The sequence below is a fragment of the Rhinoderma darwinii genome, chromosome 8 (assembly GCF_050947455.1).
Source record: "Rhinoderma darwinii isolate aRhiDar2 chromosome 8, aRhiDar2.hap1, whole genome shotgun sequence".
In the NCBI taxonomy this organism is placed as follows: Eukaryota; Metazoa; Chordata; class Amphibia; order Anura; family Rhinodermatidae; genus Rhinoderma; species Rhinoderma darwinii.
The window spans coordinates 28,594,872-28,617,232 of NC_134694.1; positions in this window are offsets into that span (position 1 = coordinate 28,594,872).

Genomic DNA, 22,361 nt, shown 5'->3' on the forward strand with positions numbered 1-22,361 from the left:
ATTTTCCCGAATGGGGTCACTTTTGGGGTGTTTCCACTAAATTAGTACTACAGGGTTTCAGCAAATGTAAAATGGCGCCCAGAAACCATTCCAAAAGCCAAATGGCACTCCTTCCCTTCTGAGCTCTACCGTGTGTCCAAACAGCAGTTTATGACAACATATGGATTATTGTTTTACTTGGGAGAAATTGTTCTACAAATGTTGTGGTGCTTTTTCTCCTTTAGTACTTGTGGAAATGAAAAAAAAATAGCTAAACCTACATTTTCTTAGAAATAATGTCGATTTTCATTTTCGTGACCTACTTCCAATAATTTCTGCAAAATACCTGTGGGGTCAAATTGCTCACCATACACGTAGACAATTTCCTCAAGGGGTGTAGTTTCCAAAATGGGGTAACTTGTGGGGGGTTTCCACAGTTTTGTCCCCTCAGGGGCTTTGCAAATGTGACATGGCCCCCGCAAACCATTCCTGCTAAATTTGAGCTCCTAAAGCCAAATAACGCTCTTTCCCTTCTGAACCCTGCCGTGTGTCCAAACAGCCATTTATGACAACGTATGGGGTATTGTTTTACTCGAGAGAAATTACCTAGTGCTTTTTCTCCTTTAGTCCTTGTGGAAATGAACAAAAATTGTTAAACCTACATTTTCTTTGAAAAAATTTAGATTTTCATTTTCACGGCCTAATTCCAATAATTAATGCAAAAAACTTGTGGGGTCAAAATGCTCACTACACCCTTAGGGTCAGTTTTGGGGGATTTCCACTGTTTTGGCACTGAAAGAGCTCTTCAAACATGACATGGTGCTTAAAATATAAATTCTAATAAAAAGGAAGACCCAAAATCCACTAGGTACTCCTTTGCTATTGAGGCCTGTGCTTCAGTCCATTACCACACTAGGGACACATGTGGGATACTTAATAAAACTGCAGAATCTGGGCAATAAATATTGAGTTGCGTTTCTCTGGTAAAACCTTCTATGTTACAGAAAAATATGGATTAAAAAAGAATTTCTGCCACAAAAAAAAATGACATTTTCCTGTAAAACGTCTAAAGGGTTAAGAAGCTTTCTAAATGCTATTTTGAATACTTTGAGGGGTGCAGTTTTTAAAATGGGGTGACTTATTGGGGATTTCTAATATATAAGGCCCTCAAAGCCACTTCACAACTGAATTAGTACCTGTAAAAATATCCTTTTAACATTTTCTTGAAAATGTGAGAAATTGCTGCTAAAGTTCTAAGCCTTGTAACGTCCTAGAAAAATAAAACGATGTTCAAAAAATTCCACTCTTTAGTAGACGTATGGGGGATGTTAATTAGCAATAATTTTGTGTGGTATAACTGTCTGTCTTACAAGCAGATACATTTAAATTGAGAAAAATGCAAATTTTTTTAATTTTTTTGCTAAATTTTGGTGTTTTTCTCAACTAAATAATGAATGTATCGAGCAAATTTTGCCAGTATCATAAAGTCCAATGTGTCACGAGAAAACAATCTCAGAATCGCTTGGATAGGTAAAAGTATTCCGCATTTTTTACCACATAAAGTAAAACATGTTAGATTTGAAAAATGGGCTCTGTCAGGAAGGTCAAAAGTGGCCACAGCAGGAAGGGGTTAAATGTGCTTTTTTTTTTTAATAATCAAACATTATATTTTGTTTTATAAAACACATTACAATCATAGAAGAGTGAAAAGTCAAGACAAAATCCAGTGATGTAAATAGATTACACCTGTCAGCAATCGAAAATAGAAATGCTCAAGGGGAAACACAATAAGCATACATCAATCTCTTCTCTCAACAGTCCATAAAATAGGATCTCCCAAGGCATTCTACCAGTCTGGTGATTGTATTGTTATGACAATTCTTCACAGCATAAAAGTAACCACTTGGTTTCAGCAGTTAAAGGGGCTTTCCACGACTTTTTAAAATCATTGCAATGCTGCTGTCTTGTGATTCTATTGTCCCCTGACTGCCGTTTAAACAAATGTATACATTTAAATCAGCTTTAGGGCAGATTCAGACGAACGTTGCGTTTTGCGCGCGCAAACAACGCAGCGTTTTGCGCGCGCAAAAACCACTTGACAGCTGCGTGTGTCATCCGTGTATGATGCGCGGCTGCGTGATTTTCGCGCAGCCGCCATCATAGAGATGAGGCTAGTCGACGCCCGTCACTGTCCAAGGTGCTGAAAGAGCTAACTGATCGGCAGTAACTCTTTCAGCACCCTCGACAGTGAATGGCGAACACAATATCGAGAAACCTGTTAAAAAAAAAGTAAAAGTTCGTACTTACCGAGAACTTCCCTCTCGGCCGTTGCCTTGGTGACGCGTCCTTGGTGACGCGCCTCTCTTGACATCGGGCCCCACCTCCCTGGATGACGCGGCAGTCCATGTGACCGCTGCAGCCTGTGCTTGGCCTGTGATTGGCTGGAGCTGTCACCTGGACTGAATTGTCATCCCGGGAGGTCAGACTGGAGGAAGAAGCCGGGAGTTATCGGTAAGTCAGAACTTCTTTTTTTTTTACAGGTTCATGTATATTGGGATCGGAAGTCACTGTCCATGGTGCCGAAACAGTTTAACTCTTTCAGCACCCTGGACAGTGACTATCTCCTGACGTCGCGTACCGGAATTTTTTTTGCCGGGTTCGGCCAAAACGAGTTCGGCCGAACCCGGTGAAGTTCGGTTCGGTTGTCCGGGTTCGCTCATCTCAAAGACACTCCGTTTGGATGTTTGGAAACAGAAAAGCATGTGGTGCTTTTCTGTTTACATTCATCCTTTTGACAGCTGGTGCGCTGTTTCAGTCGGTTCGCACGGAAGTGCTTCCGTGCGACCTGCGTGGTTTTCACGCACCCATTGACTTCAATGGGTGCATGATGCGCGAAATACGCGGAGATATTGAGCATGTCGCGCTTTTTGCGCAGCTGACAAACGCTGCGCAAAAAGCACGGACTGTCTGTACTGCCCCATAGACTTGTATTGGTCTGTGCGTGGCGCGTGAAAACCACGCGGCCCGCACGGACCCAATACACGTTCGTGTGAATCCCCCCTTACGCTGTATTGTTTATATTGTGATGTTTGTTTACAATATTTTGCACATGTGCAATGAAAGCAATTTCATTGCGCAAGCGGCATTAAAAGTCTGTTCATGGCGCCTGTGTTCAAGGCATCCTATAGGTCTAAAGCCTCCTCAATACCCACCCATTCTTTCTTTGATTAAGCCTCAATGCGAGCACTCAGGCGTAATCAGAGAAAGAATGGGTGGGTATTGAGGAGGCTTTAGACCTATAGGATAACTCGAACAATTGTGTATGGCTGAAGTCAAGTGGAATCTAAAAGGTTTAAATAATGTATTTTTTTTTTCCTGCAGGCACAATTAATTGTATTCAAAAGCACAGGTGAAATAAACTTACTGTTAATGCACATGCGCAATGAAATTGCTTTCAATGCGCATGCACAAAATATTGTAGATTACTGCGCATGTGTCGGCACAAGGGGAAGAAGACGTCATTCGGAAGAGAAGAAGCAAGATGATCAGAAGAGGAGCTCGTCCGGAAGTCAGGATTGAAGAAGAACGAACGAGTCGTTAGTGGAAGAGAAAAGTTCAGACGGTGTCACGTGACACTAGAGTCACGTGACACTAGACGGAATTAGAAGAAATCTGCAACTTTGAGATGGTAAGTATAATTAAAAAATACTTGAATAAATATTTAATAGGTATTGCTTGATAGTTTTTCAAAAGTGGACAACGCCTTTAATGAGAAATACAGAGAAAAGGCAAAAAGCAAGAACCAACAACAAGACAAAAGGGCAGAAAAAGCAAGGTGGTGAAAGAGAGAAGAAAGAAGGAAAAAAGAGGAGTTGGGGAAGACTTAAAATAAAAAGATTTAAAGGCTATGTGCATCTTTTGAAGCAAAATTATAATTTTTTTATAAATCCATGTTTTTTTTTTTCAATTCTGTTTTTATTACTTTTTAGAAAAACAAACCGTCGTGACAATAAAGAGAAGACATCAAATTCAAGACATAGGCAGACCACGCAGGGTCTGATAACTTAGTACCTGCATCGATCGTAATTCTCTTAATACTAACATCATTGAGTGTACAAAAAGAAAAAAGAAATAATAAGTACAGAAACACAAATCCAAGTGAAAGCACTCAGATTTGTCTAGACATACATAGAACATTTAAAAAATAGGAGTCTAGACCAGGCCTGTGGAAGGTAAACAGAAATTCAATAAGAAGCAAATTACTGTAATGGATGATGTACGAATAGAACTTATCTTGTGTTCTCTAAGTAAAAAGTAAGAACGTAGCACTTGAAGAAAAATAAACAATGTTTAAAGAGATGTGGTCAGAATAATGCATTCTAAGTCTAGATAGTGGGAGAAGGGCTTGAAAATATATCAGGAGTTCCAAACAGTAAGGTAGGGGGTCTAAGTGATCCCAATTAATTAATTTTTATATGTAATCTATCTATCCCAAGTGCAGAGGTCTTTGAATACAGGGTAAACATAGCTGTGGCAAAACTAGAAGGGGAACCAAACCATATTAAGACAGCCCTCATAAATTGCTAATTTACTCGGTCAAAAGCCTTTTCGTCATCCGTACATAAGAACCAGTAGTGTCTTATGTTTTTTCTCAAATATCACAGCATGGGTAAGCCTAGACATATTAAATTTACCTTTTCTGCCTGGGACAAATCCCATTCGTCCAGGGACAATTAATTCAAAACCTATGACACCCTGGAGGCTAAAATCTTGGACCACCATTTCAAATCCATATTTAATAAGGAGATTGGGCGGTAACTCAAGCAAAGTTCCCTTCTTTCCCTTCCTTAGGAATAATGGGGATATATGCCTCCAAAGCTTGAGGTGGCCAAGAGGCTCCTCTCATAAGGGAGGTACAGACCTGCACAAATCTGGGGACAAGGAGATCAAAAAAATGTTTGTAATAAGCTATCGGTAGTTTATCAGTGCCAAGGCTTTTACCCGTCGGGATCGCACAAAGTAACTTTAGAGCTTCAGCTTCTATAACTGGGGCCGAGAGCTTTATTTTGGCTGGTTCTGACAGCGTGGGGAGACTATCTCATTCTAGAAAGGAGGAGATACAGTCCTATCCTGATCGAGATTCTTCTCCCTCAGAGTCCTTTGTCAATAGTATACGGGGACTTGTAGTAGAGGTTAAATTGCCTAGCAATGCTATCTGTGTCAACGCAGTGACATCCAGAAGAGGACTTGACTGTTTGGATAAAATATTGTTCCCTCTGTTTTTTAAGTAGGGCTGAGGCAATTTTAGAACCCTTGTCTCTATGAACATAGTGTTTGTATGTACATAAATGTAGTGCTATGGCAGCTTTCACTTTTAGAAGGTTCCTCAGTTTCTGTCTCAGGAGAACAGGATCATCCTGGTTGGTTTGTTCAGATTCTCAGGAGATGATATTCGGGTTAAAAGATTACTAATGTTCTTCTCTTTTTGCTTCTTTAATCTAGAATCCTAACTAATAAGGATTCCTCTGAGCACAGCTTCATGTGATTCCCACAATATGCTATCATAGAGTTCTGGAGTGCCATTAATAGCAAAAAAAATTCCACCAGCAAGTCTCTCACACTCTGAACAAGACCAGGGTCTACGAGCAAAGTATTATTTAATATCCAAGTGATCATCCATGTGATCATTCTTTTTGGTAGACAGTTAGGTCTTATAGTAATTGAAACAGGAGCATGGTCAGAAACAGATATCACGTCTATTTCTGAATCTAGTACTGCCGGTAGCATAAGTTCAGAAAATAATAATTAGTCCAGTCTCTGACAAGATTGATGTCTTTTAGAGAGATAAGTACAGTCTTTCATATCTGCATTTAGGCATCTCCAAACATCTCTGAGGTGCAGAGAGGACAGTTAAAAACGCAGTTTCCTTAGTAGTTTACTAGGGGGAGGGTGGACATTATTAGAAGAATCCAAGGTGGGGTCTAATAAGGTTTTGAAGTCACCACCTAGTATCAGCATTCCCTCAGTGAAGAGAGAGACCTTGCCTAGCACCATATTAAAGGGGTATTCCGCTTACAACAATTTATCCCCTATCCATAGGGTAAGGGGTAATTACTGATGTGTGTGCATCCGACAGCTCGGACACCCACCATTTACTAGAACGGGGACCCCAAACCCCTCATTTGAACCGAGCGGCAAGTCGCTCATGCGCATTGCCGCTCCATTCATTCATTATGGGAGTGCCGGAGATAGCCAAGTGCAGTGTTCAACTTTTTCCAGTGCTGCCATAGAGAATGAGTGGCGTGCCAGTGCGCATTAGCGACCTGCCGTTTGGTTTAAATGAGCGGTTCGGGACCCTCGTTCTCATAAACGGTGGGGGTTCGAGATGTCGGACACCCACCAATCAGCAAGTTACTCCTTACCCTACGGATAGGGAGTAACTTGTTGTAACTGGAATACCCCTTTAAAGAGGCTCTGTCACCAGATTTTGCAACCCCTATCTGCTATTGCAGCAGATCGGCGCTGCAATGGAGATAAGAGTAACGTTTTTATTTTTAAAAAACGAGCATTTTTGGCCAAGTTATGACCATTTTTGTAGTTATGCAAATGAGGCTTGCAAAAGTCCAAGTGGGTGTGTTTAAAAGTAAAAGTCCAAGTGGGCGTGTATTATGTGCGTACATCGGGGCGTTTTTAATACTTTTACTAGCTGGGCGCTCTGAAGAGAAGTAACATCCTCTTCTCTTCAGAACGCCCAGCTTCTGACAGTGCAGATCTGTGACGTCACTCACAGGTCCTGCATCGTGACGGCCACATCGGCACCAGAGGCTACAGTTGATTCTGCAGCAGCATCAGCGTTTGCAGGTAAGTCGATCTTACCTGCAAACGCTGATGCTGCTGCAGAATCAACTGTAGCCTCTGCTGCCGATGTGGCCGTCACGATGCAGGACCTGTGAGTGACGTCACAGATCTGCACTGTCACAAGCTGGGCGTTCTGAAGAGAAGAGGATGTTACTTCTCTTCACAGCGCCCAGCTAGTGAAAGTATTAAAAACGCCCCGATGTACGCACCTAATACACGCCCACTTGGACTTTTACTTTTAAACACACCCACTTGGACTTTTGCAAGCCTCATTTGCATAATTACAAAAATGGTCATAACTTGGCCAAAAATGCTCGTTTTTTTAAAATAAAAACGTTACTGTAATCTACATTGCAACGCCTATCTGCTGCAATAGCAGATAGGGGTTGCAAAATATGGTGACAGAGCCTCTTTAAGCAAGGTGAGTGGCTTAATGTTATGAGCGTACAAGTTAACAAAAGTGAACATCTGATTTGCTATTGTCCCTTTAAGGAACAGGAAGCGTCCCTCAGGATCTTGTTGCATAGTCGCAAGTTTGAAGGGTACATGATTTTTTCCAATTCAACATTTTTATTGGTTTTAATATATACAATTACAAAAACATTCAGAGAAAATGTGTCCCCATAATAAAAAGAACATGACAAATAGGGCACAGCCCAAACAGAAGGGTAAGCATCACAACCCATGAAAAGCACACAGTACGACAGCCATCTGAGCAATCATAACGGGAAGGAGCATTGCTTAAAAGTAAAGGGAAAGAAACATACAATAAGTCAACTTCCTACACATCCTAAAATGCAATGGCCATAGCATGTGAGCACAATCACAGGAAGCAAATGACCCCTCAAAGTAGAAGAAAGAAAGAAAGAAAGAAAGAAAGAAAGAAAGAAAGAAAGAAAGAAAGAAAGAAAGAAAGAAAGAAAGAAAGAAAGAAAGAAAGAAAGAAAGAAAGAGAGGGAGAGACATAATGGGAGACAAACAAAGGCAAGGGAGAGACAAGGAAAGTTCATAGTGAACCTGGACTCCAGTTCCGGAAAAGCATGGGTACATAAGAATAAGAAAAAGCAGCTAAGCACCTGATAAATACCTCTGGTGGAGCACTCGCATACAGTCCCCTCTCAGATGTAGTCTCATGGGGGAGGATGGTAACTGAGCCTCAAGCCACTACAGTATGGTAGGTGGGAGAAGAGAGAAACAGAAGCCATTGAGACCAAGTGTCCATATATCGTGCAGAGGCAGCCGGGGATTGAGCCAGGAGGTGTTCCATACGCTGTATCAAGGCAACCGCCTGAAACCATTCATCCAACAGTGGAGGAACTGCCATTTTCCACTTGCGGAGGATAACCGATTTGGCAGCCTGAAGGAGGTGCCTAATTAGGGAGCGTTTGTAAATGGGTAGTGGCATTGGGAACATAAATAAAAGGACCACCTCAGGAGAACTAGGGACCGAGATCCCAAAGACTTCCAGTATTATTTTAAGAACCGCCTACCAAAAACTCTGCAAGGAGGGGCAACTCCACCAAATATGAGACATGGATCCCCCAATGCCCCACATCGCCAACATGTGTCAGGTACAGACGGGTACCTGTTATGTTGGGTTCGTGGATCCACTGGGCCAACCGCCTTGGCGGTATGGCAGCTGGCCAACAGGGCGCAGGTTACAGTCTATAGTTCGTATAGGGTATCTGTGGCAGCTCGGACAGTAGCAAGGCAGGCTCGGCTGGGACTAGGCAGCGGGTAGATGTCAGGCGTGGAGCAGCAGGACAGGTGTAGATACAGCACAGCATGGCACTTGACCAGGATAGCACGGTATACAGGATACAGGAACAGGGAACACTGGAACTGGAAAACACTAGGAGACTATTTGCTTAGACAAACTAGGATATGACAAACAACGCTCAGGCAAGGATCAGAAGGGCAGAGGCCTTCTTATAGTCCAGGAAATCATGGGAGTTGATGATTGTTTTCATGTGCGCGCGCTGGCCCTTTAAGAGCAGGCACGAGCGTGCGCGCGCACCCTACGGGACACAGCGGACCGGAGTCTTGGTAAAGCACCACCGGTTTCAGGAGGGAGACATGGAAGGAGTTGGGCAGGAGGCAGCCGAAACTTGTAGGCGAGAGGGTTGATCTGCTGCAAGATCTCGAAGGGTCTGAGGAACCTGGGAGCAAATTTGTATGATGGCACCCTCAAACGAATATTCCTGGAGGACAGCCAGACCTTTGTGCCAGGAAGAAACTGAGGAGATACTCTTCTCCTTGTGTATGCCTCCCGTTTCATGCGTTCGACTGCCAATAGGATGGAGGATCGAGTTAGCTACCAGATCTGCAGAAAGTCCCTAAAAGCAGTGTCAGAGGCTGGTACTTCAGACGTATCAGGCACCGGTAGAGGAATTCGGGGGTGTTGGCCATAGACAATAAAGAACAGTGTCTTCTGTGTGGACTCGCTGGTGTCATTATTGTAGTAGAATTCAGCCCCCGGGAGCTGCTGCTTGGAGATGAAGTGGCGTAAGTAGTTCTGATTGATCCTCTTGACCTGACCATTGGACTGAGGATGGTAGGCTGAGGAAAAGTCCAACTTTACATCTAGGAGTCCGCAGCGGGCTCTCCAGAACTTCGAGGTGAACTGAACCCCCTTATCAAACACAATATGCTGCGGCAAGCCGTGCAGGCGGAAGATGTGTTGGATGAAGAGCTTGGCCAGTGGAGGAGCAGAAGGAAGACCGGTCAGAGGAACGAAGTGGGCCATCTTCAAAAATCGATTCACCAACACCCAGTCTGCATCCAGCAGAGAGAGGCAAGTCAGTAATAAAGTCCATAGCTATATGCTGCCAGGGAGCATCGGCCACAGGCAATGGCTGGAGCAAGCCAGCAGGTCTGGAGTGAGCGACCTTGTTAGCTGCACACACTGAGCAGGAAGAAACAAAGTCGATAATGTGCTTGGGCCACCAGAAATGAGGGGCAATCAGATTCCGGGTCTTACGAGTCCCCGCGTGACCTGCCAGTCTAGAAGAGTGTCCCCAGCAGAGGATTCTCCCTCTGTCAGCTAGGCGCAGAAAAGTCCTCTCTGGAGGAATGTCCCCAACTTGCAGGGGATTGACAGAGACCATGCAAGACGAATCAATAATGTTCTGTGGAATCTCCATGGTGTCTTCTGTCTCTAAAGACCTGGACAAGGCATCGGCCCTCACATTATTGTCGGCCGGGAGAAAATGGAGCTCAAACTGCAACCTGGTAAAGAACAGTGACCACCTGGCCTGATGAGGGTTCAGCCGTTGGGCCGTCTAAAGATAGGTGAGGTTCTTGTGGTCCATAAAAATCAGGATGGGATGATCTGCACCCTCTAGTAGATGTATCCACCACTCCAGGGCCAATTTGATGGCCATTAACTCCCAATCCCCAATCGAGTAGTTGCGTTCTGTGGAGGAAGAGAAGAGCTTAAAGAAGTATCCACATACCATTGACTTGCCCTTGGAACCTCTCTGGAACAGGAGTGCACCAGCACCGACAGAGGATGCATCCACCTCCAACGAGAACTGTAGGGAAACATCTGGATGATGGAGGATAGAGGCTGATGTAAAGGCGCTCTTCAGGCTATTGAATGCGAACTCTGCCTCAGGAGTCCACACCTTGGCGTTCATGTCCTTCTTAGTGAGCTTAGAGATAGGAGATGTCAGTGAGGAGAAGTTTGGAATAAACTGTCTATAAAAATTGGCGAATCCCATAAAGCGCTATATGGCCCCCAAGCCTTGAGGACGTGGCCATTCCAGGACAGACTTTACCTTTTCAGGATCCATCTTGAGACCTCTATTCGAGACAATGTAGCTCAGGATGGGTAGAGCGTCCTTTTCAAAAACGCACTTCTCCAACTTGGCGTACAGACGATTCTCCCTTAAGCGCAGCAAAACTTGACGGACATGTCTCTGATGCGTCATAGCATCTGGAGAAAAAATCAAGATGTCATCAAGGTAGACCACAACACAAACATAGAGGAGGTCACGGAAAATGTCATTAACGAACTCCTGGAAGACCGCGGGAGCATTACACAAGTCAAAAGGCATTACTAGATATTCATAGTGTCCATCACAGGTGTTAAATGCAGTCTTCCATTCGTCACCCCGGCGAATCCGGATTAGGTTGTAAGCCCCACGCAGGTCTAGTTTGGAAAAAATCTTGGCACCACGTATACGATCGACCAATTCAGAGATCAGTGGCAGCGGATATCTATTTTTCACCGTGATTTGGTTGAGACCCCGGTAGTCAATACAAGGACGCAGGTAGCCATCCTTCTTTTTGACGAAGAAGAACCTGGCTCCTGCTGGGAGGAAGACTTCCGTATGAAGCCCCTCTCCAAGTTCTCTTTAACATAGGCAGACATGGACAGAGTCTCCGGCAAGGAGAGAGGATATATCCTACCACGGGGAAGGGATGCACAAGGAATCAGCTCAATAGGACAGTCATACGCCTGGTGTAGGGGCAGTGTCTCTTTTGCCGAAGACGTCTGAAAATGCAGTATAATGACCGGGAAATCCTGCCAATGACTGAGGCAAAGGAGGCTGAGCCGAACTAATCTGCACCAGGCATCGGCTGTGACACTCGGGGCCCCACTGGAGAACCTCTCCAGAGTTCCAGTTCATGACTGGGGCATGTAGTCGGAGCCAAGGCAGGCCCAGCAGCACAGGGTTAGCGGCCTTGGACAGGACATAGAACGATAGAAGTTTGGAGTGGAGAGCCCCTACTTGGAGCCTCAGCGGCTTGGTCACAGCTATAATTGGGTCTGGCAGAGGTAGTCCATTTACTGATGCAACCATCAACGGTCTCTCCAGAGTGGTATTGGGTAATTAAAGAATGCCCACCAAGTCTCTACCAATGAAATTAGCAGCAGATCCAAAGTCCAGATACGCAGAGACCTGATGCGTTTTATCACTGGACACTATGGTCACGGGTATGGACAATTTAGACGGGAGTCCTTCTTTGCCCAAGGTTGTCTCTCCTACCAACCCTAGGCTTTGGGGCTGAGTCCCGAAGTGTGTCTGCGTTGTCTCTCCTGGGTAGATAGCTTACATTGGTCCATCCTCACAGACTCCTTAAGAGGATCGGCATCAGAGGACGGCATGGTTTGCCGCAAGGTAGGGACGGGACTAGTAGACCCTCCCGACGAACCTCTTGGAGCCGTTCTCGGAGCCTTCTATCAATCCGGGCAGCCAGAAAGATGAGGTCATCCAGGGTAGATGGCAGGTCTCGAGCGGCAAGTTCTTCCTTAATTTTAGGAGACAGTCCATGCCAGAATGTAACCACCAGGGCCTCATTGTTCCACAACAGTTCTCCCGCCAGGGTGCGGAAGTGGATGGCGTAATCGACCACAGAGATGTCTCCTTGACGTAGGATCATCAAGGAAGCCGCTGCAGAGGAGACTTGTCCAGGTTCCTCAAACACCGCGCAAAATGTCTGGAGGAACCCCTGGAAGTCACGGGTCTCTGGTCCTTGCCTCTCCCAGATAGGGTTCGCCAATCCAAGTAAGAAGAGAGATGATGAAAACGACCCTTGTGCCATCAGACGAAAATGCCCTTGAATACAGGCGGAAGTGGATCTGGCACTGGTTCAAAAATCCACGACAGGTACTTGCATCTCCATCATAGCGGTCAGGAAGTGGCAAAGAAAAACGAGGATCAATACTGCCAGGAGGTGTAGTCTGAGGAACAGTACTGCCAGGAGGTGTAGTAGGAGGAACGTAAGCTTGTGCCTCCTGCCGACGTGCGAGAATGTTCAAGGCCTGGAGGAGTTGGTCCTGTTAAGACCGGAGGTCTAGCATATCCGCACGCATCTCTTGTGACGTCGTCATGGTCTTGGATCGACCAGCGGGGTCCATAGCCTGAGCGTACTGTCACGTTGGGTTCATGGACCCACTGGGCCGTACCGCCTTGGCCGTATGGCAGCTAGCCAACAGGGCGCAGGTTACAGTCTATAGTTCGTATAGGGTACCTGTGGCAGCTCGGACAGTAGCAAGGCAGGCTCGACAGGGCCTAGGCAGCGGGTAGAAATCAGGTGTGGAGTACCAGGACAGGCGTAGATACGGCACAGCACGGCACTTGACCAGGATAGCACGGGATACAGTATACAGGATACAGAAAATCATGTGAGTTGATGATGATGATTGTTTTCATGTGCGCGCGCTGGCCCTTTAAGAGCGGGCACGAGCGTGCACGTGCCCCCTACGGGACACAGCGGACCAGAGCGGAAGTTAGCACTGGCGTCTCCTAGGAAGGAGATGGGGACCAGCACTCACAGATCCATGGCTGCAGTCTTCGGAGGTAAGTAAACCGGACGGCCCGCGGCCATGGACGCTACAGTACCATTTATGTAGGGCAGAAGGGACCTGATACCACCTAGAGATAATTTTGTAGCTAGTTTCCTGGGCTCGTATTGCTATCGAGGCTTTCTGGGAAGGTAGAAAGATCGCCTCCATTGTGCGTCAGCAAATGTCATGTTCAATTCAGTCTCCCAAGCCTTGCAGAAGGATGGCAGATGAGGGGATCACTGGGCTAGGAGTAATTTATAGAGTGTGGAGATGGCATGTGCAGAGGACAGGGTGGAAACACATAAGCGTTTAAAGTCAATAAGCGGTCGGTGAAGGTGAGCCTAGCGCTTAGTAGCACTATAGAAATGTTGTAACTGGGAATATTGAAATATGTGACGCGGTGGAGGTGTTTCAGCTGGGCAGATAGTGGTTAATGGGAGCAAAGAAGAGTCGGAAAGGACCTGAATGAAGTACATGGGATTGGTGGAAGACCTACCTAGGAAGGAGAGAAGCGTCTCCCCAGCAGGAAATGCTGGGTTGTCAGTAATAGGGGTCAGTGGTCCCAGCGGGTCCAAGAGCGAGCCCCCTCTCCCAGAGGAACGCAACGCCAGGAGGGTTTGGAAAACAGCAAAGGGGTCAGGTCTTGGTCTGTTTCCAGGTAGGGTCGATGGCAAAGTAGATAGGGTACGGGTACAGAACTGTTGGGCTAACCAAACCCAGAGTTTAGAGTCGACGCCATATAATAAAGATAACAACCCCACCCGCGTCCCTGGAGCGAGTGAGAATTGTCCTACTAAGGCGGGGACGACCCGTTGGCCAGATGAAGGATCCGAAACACTGTTGGATACGTAGCCAATAAGAGGATGGGATGGAGATAGGGATCGTCTGTAGGAGGTATAACAATCTGGGGAGGACTGACATTTTAATAATATTTATACGGCCAAACCAGGAGAATTCCCTTTTATGCCACGAGGCGAGATCTGTGCGGAACTTTCCTAGTAAAGGGGCAAAGTTATTCGTAAACAGTTGGGAGAATTCAGAGCTTAGGCGCACCCCTAAATAAGTTATACAGCTAGAAGACCAGGAAAAAGGGAAATTACTTTTGAGGAGTGATATTGTCAAGGGTGAGAGGGACACATTCAAGCCTCAGACTTGGAGAAGTTGATCTTAAAGTTGGACCATGATCCAAAACTGGACAGCTCGGACATCAACGATGGAAGAGAGACTTGCGGGTTCATAAGATAAACCAAAAGGCTATCAACAAATGCAGAGCACTTATATTCCGTCCCACCTATGAGAATACCCTTAATATCCGAGCTGCTTCGGATGAAGGCCATGAGATGCTCCATGATGAGGACGTACAACAATGGGGAGAGAGGGCAACCCTGCCTGGTACCGTTATGAATAGCAAAGGGCGTAGAGAGGGAGCCGTTTATTTTTAATTGGGCAGATGAGGAATGATAGAGGGTCATAATTTTACTTATAAGGGAAGGTCCTAGGCCTATATGTTGGAGAGTCTAGTGAAGGACTGGCCTGGATAACCTATCGAATGCCTTTTCGGCATTGCGTGCCTCCTGGCCAGGCACAAACCCCACCTGATCCAGATGAATTAAATGGGGAAGATGTTTATTTAATCTGTTAGCAAGAAATTTGGCAAGTCCACGTTGAGCAAGGAGATGGGGCAATAGCTGGAGCAGAGCTGAGGGTCTTTACCCGGTTTAGGAATGACCGTGACATGTGACAAGGTGGAGCCCATGGGAACCAAGACTGCAGGGAAAATAGAATTAAAGGCTTGGAGAAGAAATGGCGCCAAACAGTATATGCATCTTGTCCGGGACTCTCTCCCCTCCCCCCCCCGGAAGATCCTTAATAACTGCAAGGATCACCGGCAAGGTAAAATCAGCATCCATCTCCTCAGCCATCGCACTAGATAAAGGCGTGAAAGGAGAGGGTAGACAGGCTCGATCTGGGGAAGAAGAGCCAGCTGAGGGTCGAAGGTTATATAAGATCAGAGTAAAAGGTGTGAAAGCAATCCACAATCTTTGGGATCGCGTGGACTACATGACCAGAAGGGGATTTAATATTTGGTATATCGGATTGGGCCAACTGAGCCTTTAACGCCCTGGCTAACATGCGTCCGCTTTTGTTACCAAATTCATAAAACTTACTCCTACAAACTTGGAGGGCACGCTGTTGGGCCGAGTCTAACAGATGTCTGGCCACCATAGGCGACACTGGAGCGAACAATAGAATTATCTAGAGTCGGATGCAAGGTAAGATTAAAATCACGCATAACACCACAGTCCCCCGTGCAACCGGGAAGGCAGTTTCTATGAGCTGAAGAAGGAAAGGGACCTGACCAGTATTAGGGGCATAGGCATTGATCACAGTGAACTCACGCCCACCAATGTTTAAAACTAGGATGATATATCTAGCGTCAGTGTCGGTGACAATATTGACGACCTGATGAGTGAGGGATTTATGAAGAGCTATGGCAACTCCACAAGATCTGGAATGTGAATTGTTACTAAAATGCCAGTGTGTGTAAAATTTGTGTCTAATAGCAGGGGAGTGACCCTCCTTAAAGTGGGTTTCCTGGAAACATGCAATATGTAACTTACGCTTATGAAGGTGGTGCAGGATTTGCGCTTTCTTCTCAGGGGTATTCAACCCCTTTATATTGAAGGGGGCTACAGTGAGGTCAGCCATGAACGTATGCAGAAACGCATTCTGAAACGTTCCGGATAGAACAGGAGAGGTAGGAGTCCAGGAAACAAGTAAAAGGAAGAGAAGAGGTAGGAACGGTCTAGGGAAAGAAAACACAGCATGAGAGAAAAACAACAGCAACAAAAAAAAAGTCAGCAACACAGAGACTGCCGCAAAAGCTGAACACAAAAATGTGGAGGTCCAAAAAGCGACAACTGCGCTCTGGATTGGTCCAGTACCTACGGGGGGAAGGTGACAGCTACACATGAGATCAACCCGCTCTCCCCAGCATATAGTAACATAAAAATAAATATAAACAGCTATTATTATAGATACATTGAAATTAGAGGGGAAGGCATATGGTAGCAGTAGTGAATACAATTTCCAAGGCAGAAAACCAACTGGGCATCTCACAATAAGCAAGAACAAAAGAGTACTCCCAGGAACCTAAAGAATCACGTAAGGCAAACTAAGTCCTGGAGTGGGCACAGAGGGCTCCGAGCAGCACAAGTCCTCAAGCTGAACAGACAGTCTCCTCAGAATGTGCAAGTTCCCAGTCGCGTCCGCGACCGGACCGTCTTCTGGGACCCCTCGGGGGCCGACCCCCTATGGAATCCGGGTGTGAAGAAGGAGGGCGTCTTATTTGGGATCCTCTGCCAGCAGAAGACAACAACGAGGGCCACTCTTGGAGTGAGACGGAAGGAAGACCTAGATCCCTGAGGAAATCAGGCAAGTCTCAGCGTATAGGTGTGACCATCGCGTCTGGCCATTAAGGCAAAGGGGAAGAAGCCCCATCTATAGACGATGCCTCGATTCCGATGAACCTCCAAAAGGGGCTTAAGAGCTGCTATTTGTGCCAGGATGTGCCTGGACAGATTCGGTAGTATCTACGTCTCGTGATGAAAAATGGTGGGCTGTTGTCTGTTTTTTTTTCAGAATAGCGTCTTTTATGGCATAGAAATTTATCCGGCAAATGACATCTCTGGACCGCTGGTTATCAAGGCTCAGTGGACGGAGGGCTCTATGAGCACGATCAAGTTTAATATGGGTATTTGGTGGATGACCCAATAACGTATTGAAGATGATGGACAATGTGGAGAAAAGATCGGATGCAGGAATAGATTCAGGCAATCCCCTAATACGTATGTTGTTCCTCCGATTACGATTCTAAATGTCGTCAAGATGTTTTTGCAGAGTGAATAATTGATCAGAGGGATGCTGCAGAGTAGATTGCATGGTGACAAGTGTTGCATTGTCAGTGACACGGTCGTGAGAAAGGGTATCCACTCTCGTAGAAAGTGAGGAAAGTTCAGCTCGAAACTGTGAAAACTCCAATTTACATTCGTCCACAATCTGTTTAGCAAAGGAAGACATATCAGCCCTAGTTGGCAGCATTTGGACCATCTGACAAATGTCCAAAAGAGTTGCCGGTCTATCCTTACAAACAGGTACCCATGACGCGTCTGTATGACTTAATCTGAAAACAGTCGGCATTTCACCCGGATTGCGGGCAGAGTCCAGAAGATGGTGGCTGGGAGAGAGGATGGCAGAACCCTGGCTGCGGGCATGGGAGAGAGGTAAGGACTGATGAGGCGAGGGAGACCCCTGGGGCATCGAGGATGGAGAGGACGGCTGGACATGGAGGGGGCTACCCCATGGGGAGCAAGAGGACTATGTGGGGGAAACTCCCAGTTCTCTAGGGCCCTGGTAAGGCTGGGGGGGTATGCGGGCCAGAGCAACGGAAAGGGAATATGAGGTCTAGTACCCCCATACTCACTGTGCAGATCCATTGGTGGAGAGGATGTGTCCCGCGGAGGCCTGGCCTGAAGGCAGGGCCGATGTGGAGGTTCAGAGACAACAGGCCAGGAGTCCTCCAGTGTAGAACCATCCTGCACATATCCGAGGCAGAAAGGGGACCGCAGGTCTGAGAGGCAGCAAGTGTCGGCAGCCATTTTGGAGGGCCGCGTGTGAGGCCTGGAGCTGAGCGTTGGCCTTGGCGGCATCCCCAGAGGATGCAGCGGAACCCAGGGGGGTCCCCACAGACAAGACCTCCCCAACAGGAGAGGCCGGCCGGGACACAGCAGCGGCACGGGCAAGGCCGGGAGCCGTCACAGAAAGGCAGCGGTGGCCATCTTGGAAAGCCTCCTCACATGGAGCCTGGAAACCGACTCCCCCATCACAGAGCGAGGAGGGAAGGGTCCCCTGCGGTGGTCCTGGAGGAGGTAAGAAAACCTCCGTGGATAGGGGGGAGCATCCCTGGTGCACTGGGGCAGCCCAGGTGTTAGAGCCGGGCAGCCATCTTGCCCTCGTGTTTCAGGCCGGAGCAAGCCCCGCAGCTGCATTGGAGTTTGCCTCCCGAAGTATGCCCCAATATGACCCTGAGGGGGTGAGGGCTGTATAGATGAGGCTATCTTGCCTTTTTTGCTCGCCTTCCCCATCTTGAAAGCTGGATGATAGCCAATATTGGTGAAGCTTGTGGAGGAGCTCATGGAAGCACATCTTCACCCATCCATAGCCGGCCACGCCCCCCAGGGGACATGATTTTTAAAGGCTATACTGGTACCTCTCGATGCCCTTAGAGAAGGTGCTATGGTACTAGGAGTGGAACATGGTGTGTGATAGGGTCGGTATAGGATTAAGGCAAAAGTGTGTTTCCTGCGGAAAAATGACCTCCACCTTGGATTTTCTCAACAGTGTAAAAATTTGCCTACATTTTTGGTGGGCATTGAAGCCAGTTACTTTAAAAGAACAAATTTTACCGGTACTCAAAGATGATCCAAAACAAAATTTTGGTCTGGTCTCGGTACTCAACATCAACACATGTGCAATTACGAGCATTCTTAGATCTTTAACTAAATATTGTAGATTCTTAAAAGGAGTTACCCCAAACAAACAAAAAATGACTTGATAGCGTTATCCACTGAGAAAATGGTCGACGAGACAATCAAGCAATAGAGGGGAAGAGGGAAGAGAGGTAGAAGGTTACAGGGATAGGTAGTGTGTCACAGGCTCATGGCACACCTCCGTGTTCTCAATAAAGCTAATATTTAATCCTTCTTTTAGTGAGTGTAGTAGCGGCGACATCTTGATAGAGTTGCAGCTTTGTATTCTCAAAAAGCACCTCTCCAGCCTCTCTAGCCTTTTGTAATATCTCGGCTGTGTCTCCACAAAACTCAAAAGCCTGCATATGACATCTCTGTGTGGGTTAGATCCTCTCAGTTTAGGTCGAAGGGCTCTGTATACTCTCTCGATAACTACTTGCTATGCTCTAGGTTGGCCTAGTAGTGTAGCGTAGACTTGACGAGCCACAGAAGAAAGAGCCTCAGCCGCCACTGTTTCAGGCAGACCTGTTAGCTGAATATTTTTACATCTGCTCCTGTTCTCTTGATCTTCCAGCATCAAATAAGCATTATTCAAGTTACATAGTTACATAGTACGGTTGGGAAAAGGGAAGTGAAAATTTTCTACACATAGGAGCTAATATTTTTCGTTCTAGGAAATTATCTAAGTCTTTTTTAAAGCCATCTCCTGTCCCTGAAGTGACCAGCTCCTGAGGTAGGCTATTCCTTAGATTCACAGTTCTCACAGTAAAGGAGGCTTGTCGCCTCTGCAGATTGAACCTTTTTTTCTCCAGACGGAGGGAGTGCCCCCTTGTTTTTTTAGGATGTTTTACATGGAACATGATTTCACCATATTTTTTGTATGTGCCATTAATATATTTATAAGTTAATCATGTCCCCCCTTAGTTGTCTTTTTTCAAAGCTAAATAGGTTTAATTCCTTTAATCTTTCCTCATAACTTAGATTCTCCATGCCCCTTATTAGCTTCGTTGCTCTTCTTTGTATTTTTTCCAACTCCAGGGCATCCTTTCTATGAACTGATTGTTTATGATTTACAAGTACACCCAGATCCTTCTTAACAAGTGACTCCCCCAGTGTAGCTCAGCCTAGGACATATGATGCATGCAGGTTGTTGGTACCAAGATGCATAACTTTACATTTATCTACATTAAACTTAATTTGCCAAGTGGACGCTCAAACACTTAGTTTGTTTAAATCCACTTGAAATTCACGAACATCTTCTATAGACTGAACATTACTACATAGCTTGGTGTCATCTGCAAAAATAGAAATAGTGCTATTAATCCCATTATCTATATAATTAATAATTACGTTGAATAATAGTGGTCCCAGCACGGAACCCTGGGGTACACCACTTATAACCAGGGACCATTCAGAGTAGGAATCATTGACCACAACTCTCTGGATACGGTCCTTGAGCCAATTCTCATTCCATTTACAAACTATACTTTATAAACCTATAGTCCTTAATTTACCCATTAGATGTCTATGAGGGACAGTGTCATATGCCTTTGCAAACTCTAAAAACACTATATCCACAGTGGCCCCTCTGTCTAGGCTTCTGCTCACTTCTTCATAAAAATACTTATAAACAACTTCTGTCCTTGGTAAAACCGTGCTGGTTGTCACTTATAATACTATCTTTTATCACATAATCCTGTATATAGTCCCTCAATAGCCCCTCAAACATTTTCCCCACAATAGATGTTTAGCTTACTGGTCTATAATTACCCGGGGAAGACCTAGAACCCTTTTTGAAAATAGGCACCACATATGCCCTGCGCCAGTCCCTTGGCACTATACCAGTCACTAGAGAATCTCGAAATATTATGAAGAGGGGGACAGAAATAACTGAACTAAGCTCTTTAAGAACTCTAGGGTGTAACCCATCTGGTCCCGGAGCCTTGTGTACATTTATTTTATTTAATTTAGCTTGCACCATATCTACATTCAGCAAATTCACTATATCAACTGATATATTAACAGCACTGGCGCCGGCTACATTAGCTGCTCTTTCTTCTGTTGGATATACAGAGCTAAAGAACCCATTTAGTAACTCTGCCTTCTCTTTTTTTTCCCCTGTAACCAACTCCCCATTACACCATTTTCCAATTGGGTCATCTGAGCTCTGAGATTGGGTTGAATCACAGTCGTGTGTTGGAGATGGGTAGCATGTGCCATCTCAAGTGCTTCTACATGGTGGCCGATGTATTTAATATCAGTATGTCTGCCAATTCTCTCAGAACAGGCGTCAAAGCTTTGCTTAATGCTTTTGTTACAAAAGAGCGTGATATGTTGTTGGAAGAGCTCATATTGTCAGATGCATATTGTCAGATGCAGTGCAGGAGTTATCGTCATCGGAGTCATCATGTGCATCTTGATCTCAATGTCGCCAAGATAATTTTAAAGCGGCTTGGAGGAGGTATAGCACCTTTCTTATATACAGTGGATATAAAAGTTTACACACCCCTGTTAAAATGACAGGTTTATTTCATGTTACAAAGTCAGTACAAGATTAAACATTTCAGAACTGAAATCCTTTAGGGTGGAAAAACAAAAATAAAAAACAAAAATAATGTTGTTAATAATATGCAAGCCCTTAAACTAATACTTTTTTTTTAATTACCCTTTGACTTTATGACAGCATTCCGTTTTTTTGGGTAGAAGTCCATCAGCATGGCACATCTTGATTTGGCAATTGTTGCCCACTCTTCCTTGCTTTTGGCAGACTTGATGTAGGTCTTTGCAAAACATAGCTGGGCTTGGATATTTTTCTTTGTTAGAAAAGGCTTCCGTCTTGCCACCCTACCCCACAGCCCAGACATATGAAGAATACAGGAGATTGTTTTCACCTGCACTACACAACCAATACCTGCCAGAAAGTCCTGCAGCTCCTTTAATGTTGCTGTAGGCCTCTTGGTAGCCTCCCAGACCAATTTTCGTCTTGTCTTTACATCAAGATTTGAGGGACGTCCAGTTCTTAGCATTGTCCCTGTTGTGCCAAATGTAATCAACTTCTTGATTATCGTCTTCATTGTGTTCATGGTATATCTAATGTCTCGGAAATTATTTGGTACCCTTCTACTGACTGATGTCTTTGAACTATAAGGTCCCTTTGATGTGTTGTAAGCTCTTTACCGACCATGGGTTTTGCTGTCACATGCAACAAAGGAAATGCCAGGAAAATCCTTATAGAACAGATGAATTTAATGTGGGGTTACTCAGAATCACTCTAAATAATGGCAGCTGTGTACTGACTACTATTTAACATGAGTTTAAATGTGATTGGCTAATTCTGAACACAACCACATCCCCAATTATAAGAGGGTGTTCACACTTATGCAACCACATTATTTTATGTTTTTTTATTTTTATTTTTCCCCTCTAAATGATTTCAGTTTGTTTTTCAATGGAATTGTACAGATTATGGGTCACATTAAAGGTGGAAAAAGTTACTTTGTAACATGACAAAAACTGTCATTTTAACAGGGGTGTGTAGACTTTTTATATCCACTGTAAATACTTGTCCAGCTGTGACTGGTGTTTCCTCTGTTTAGGGGTCAGTTACATCTTTCGGATTGCCTTTACCAATTTTATCCATGACGGTTTGCAAGGTCCAAATGCTGGAGAACATGGATGGTTGGGCCACAAGTTAGCCACAG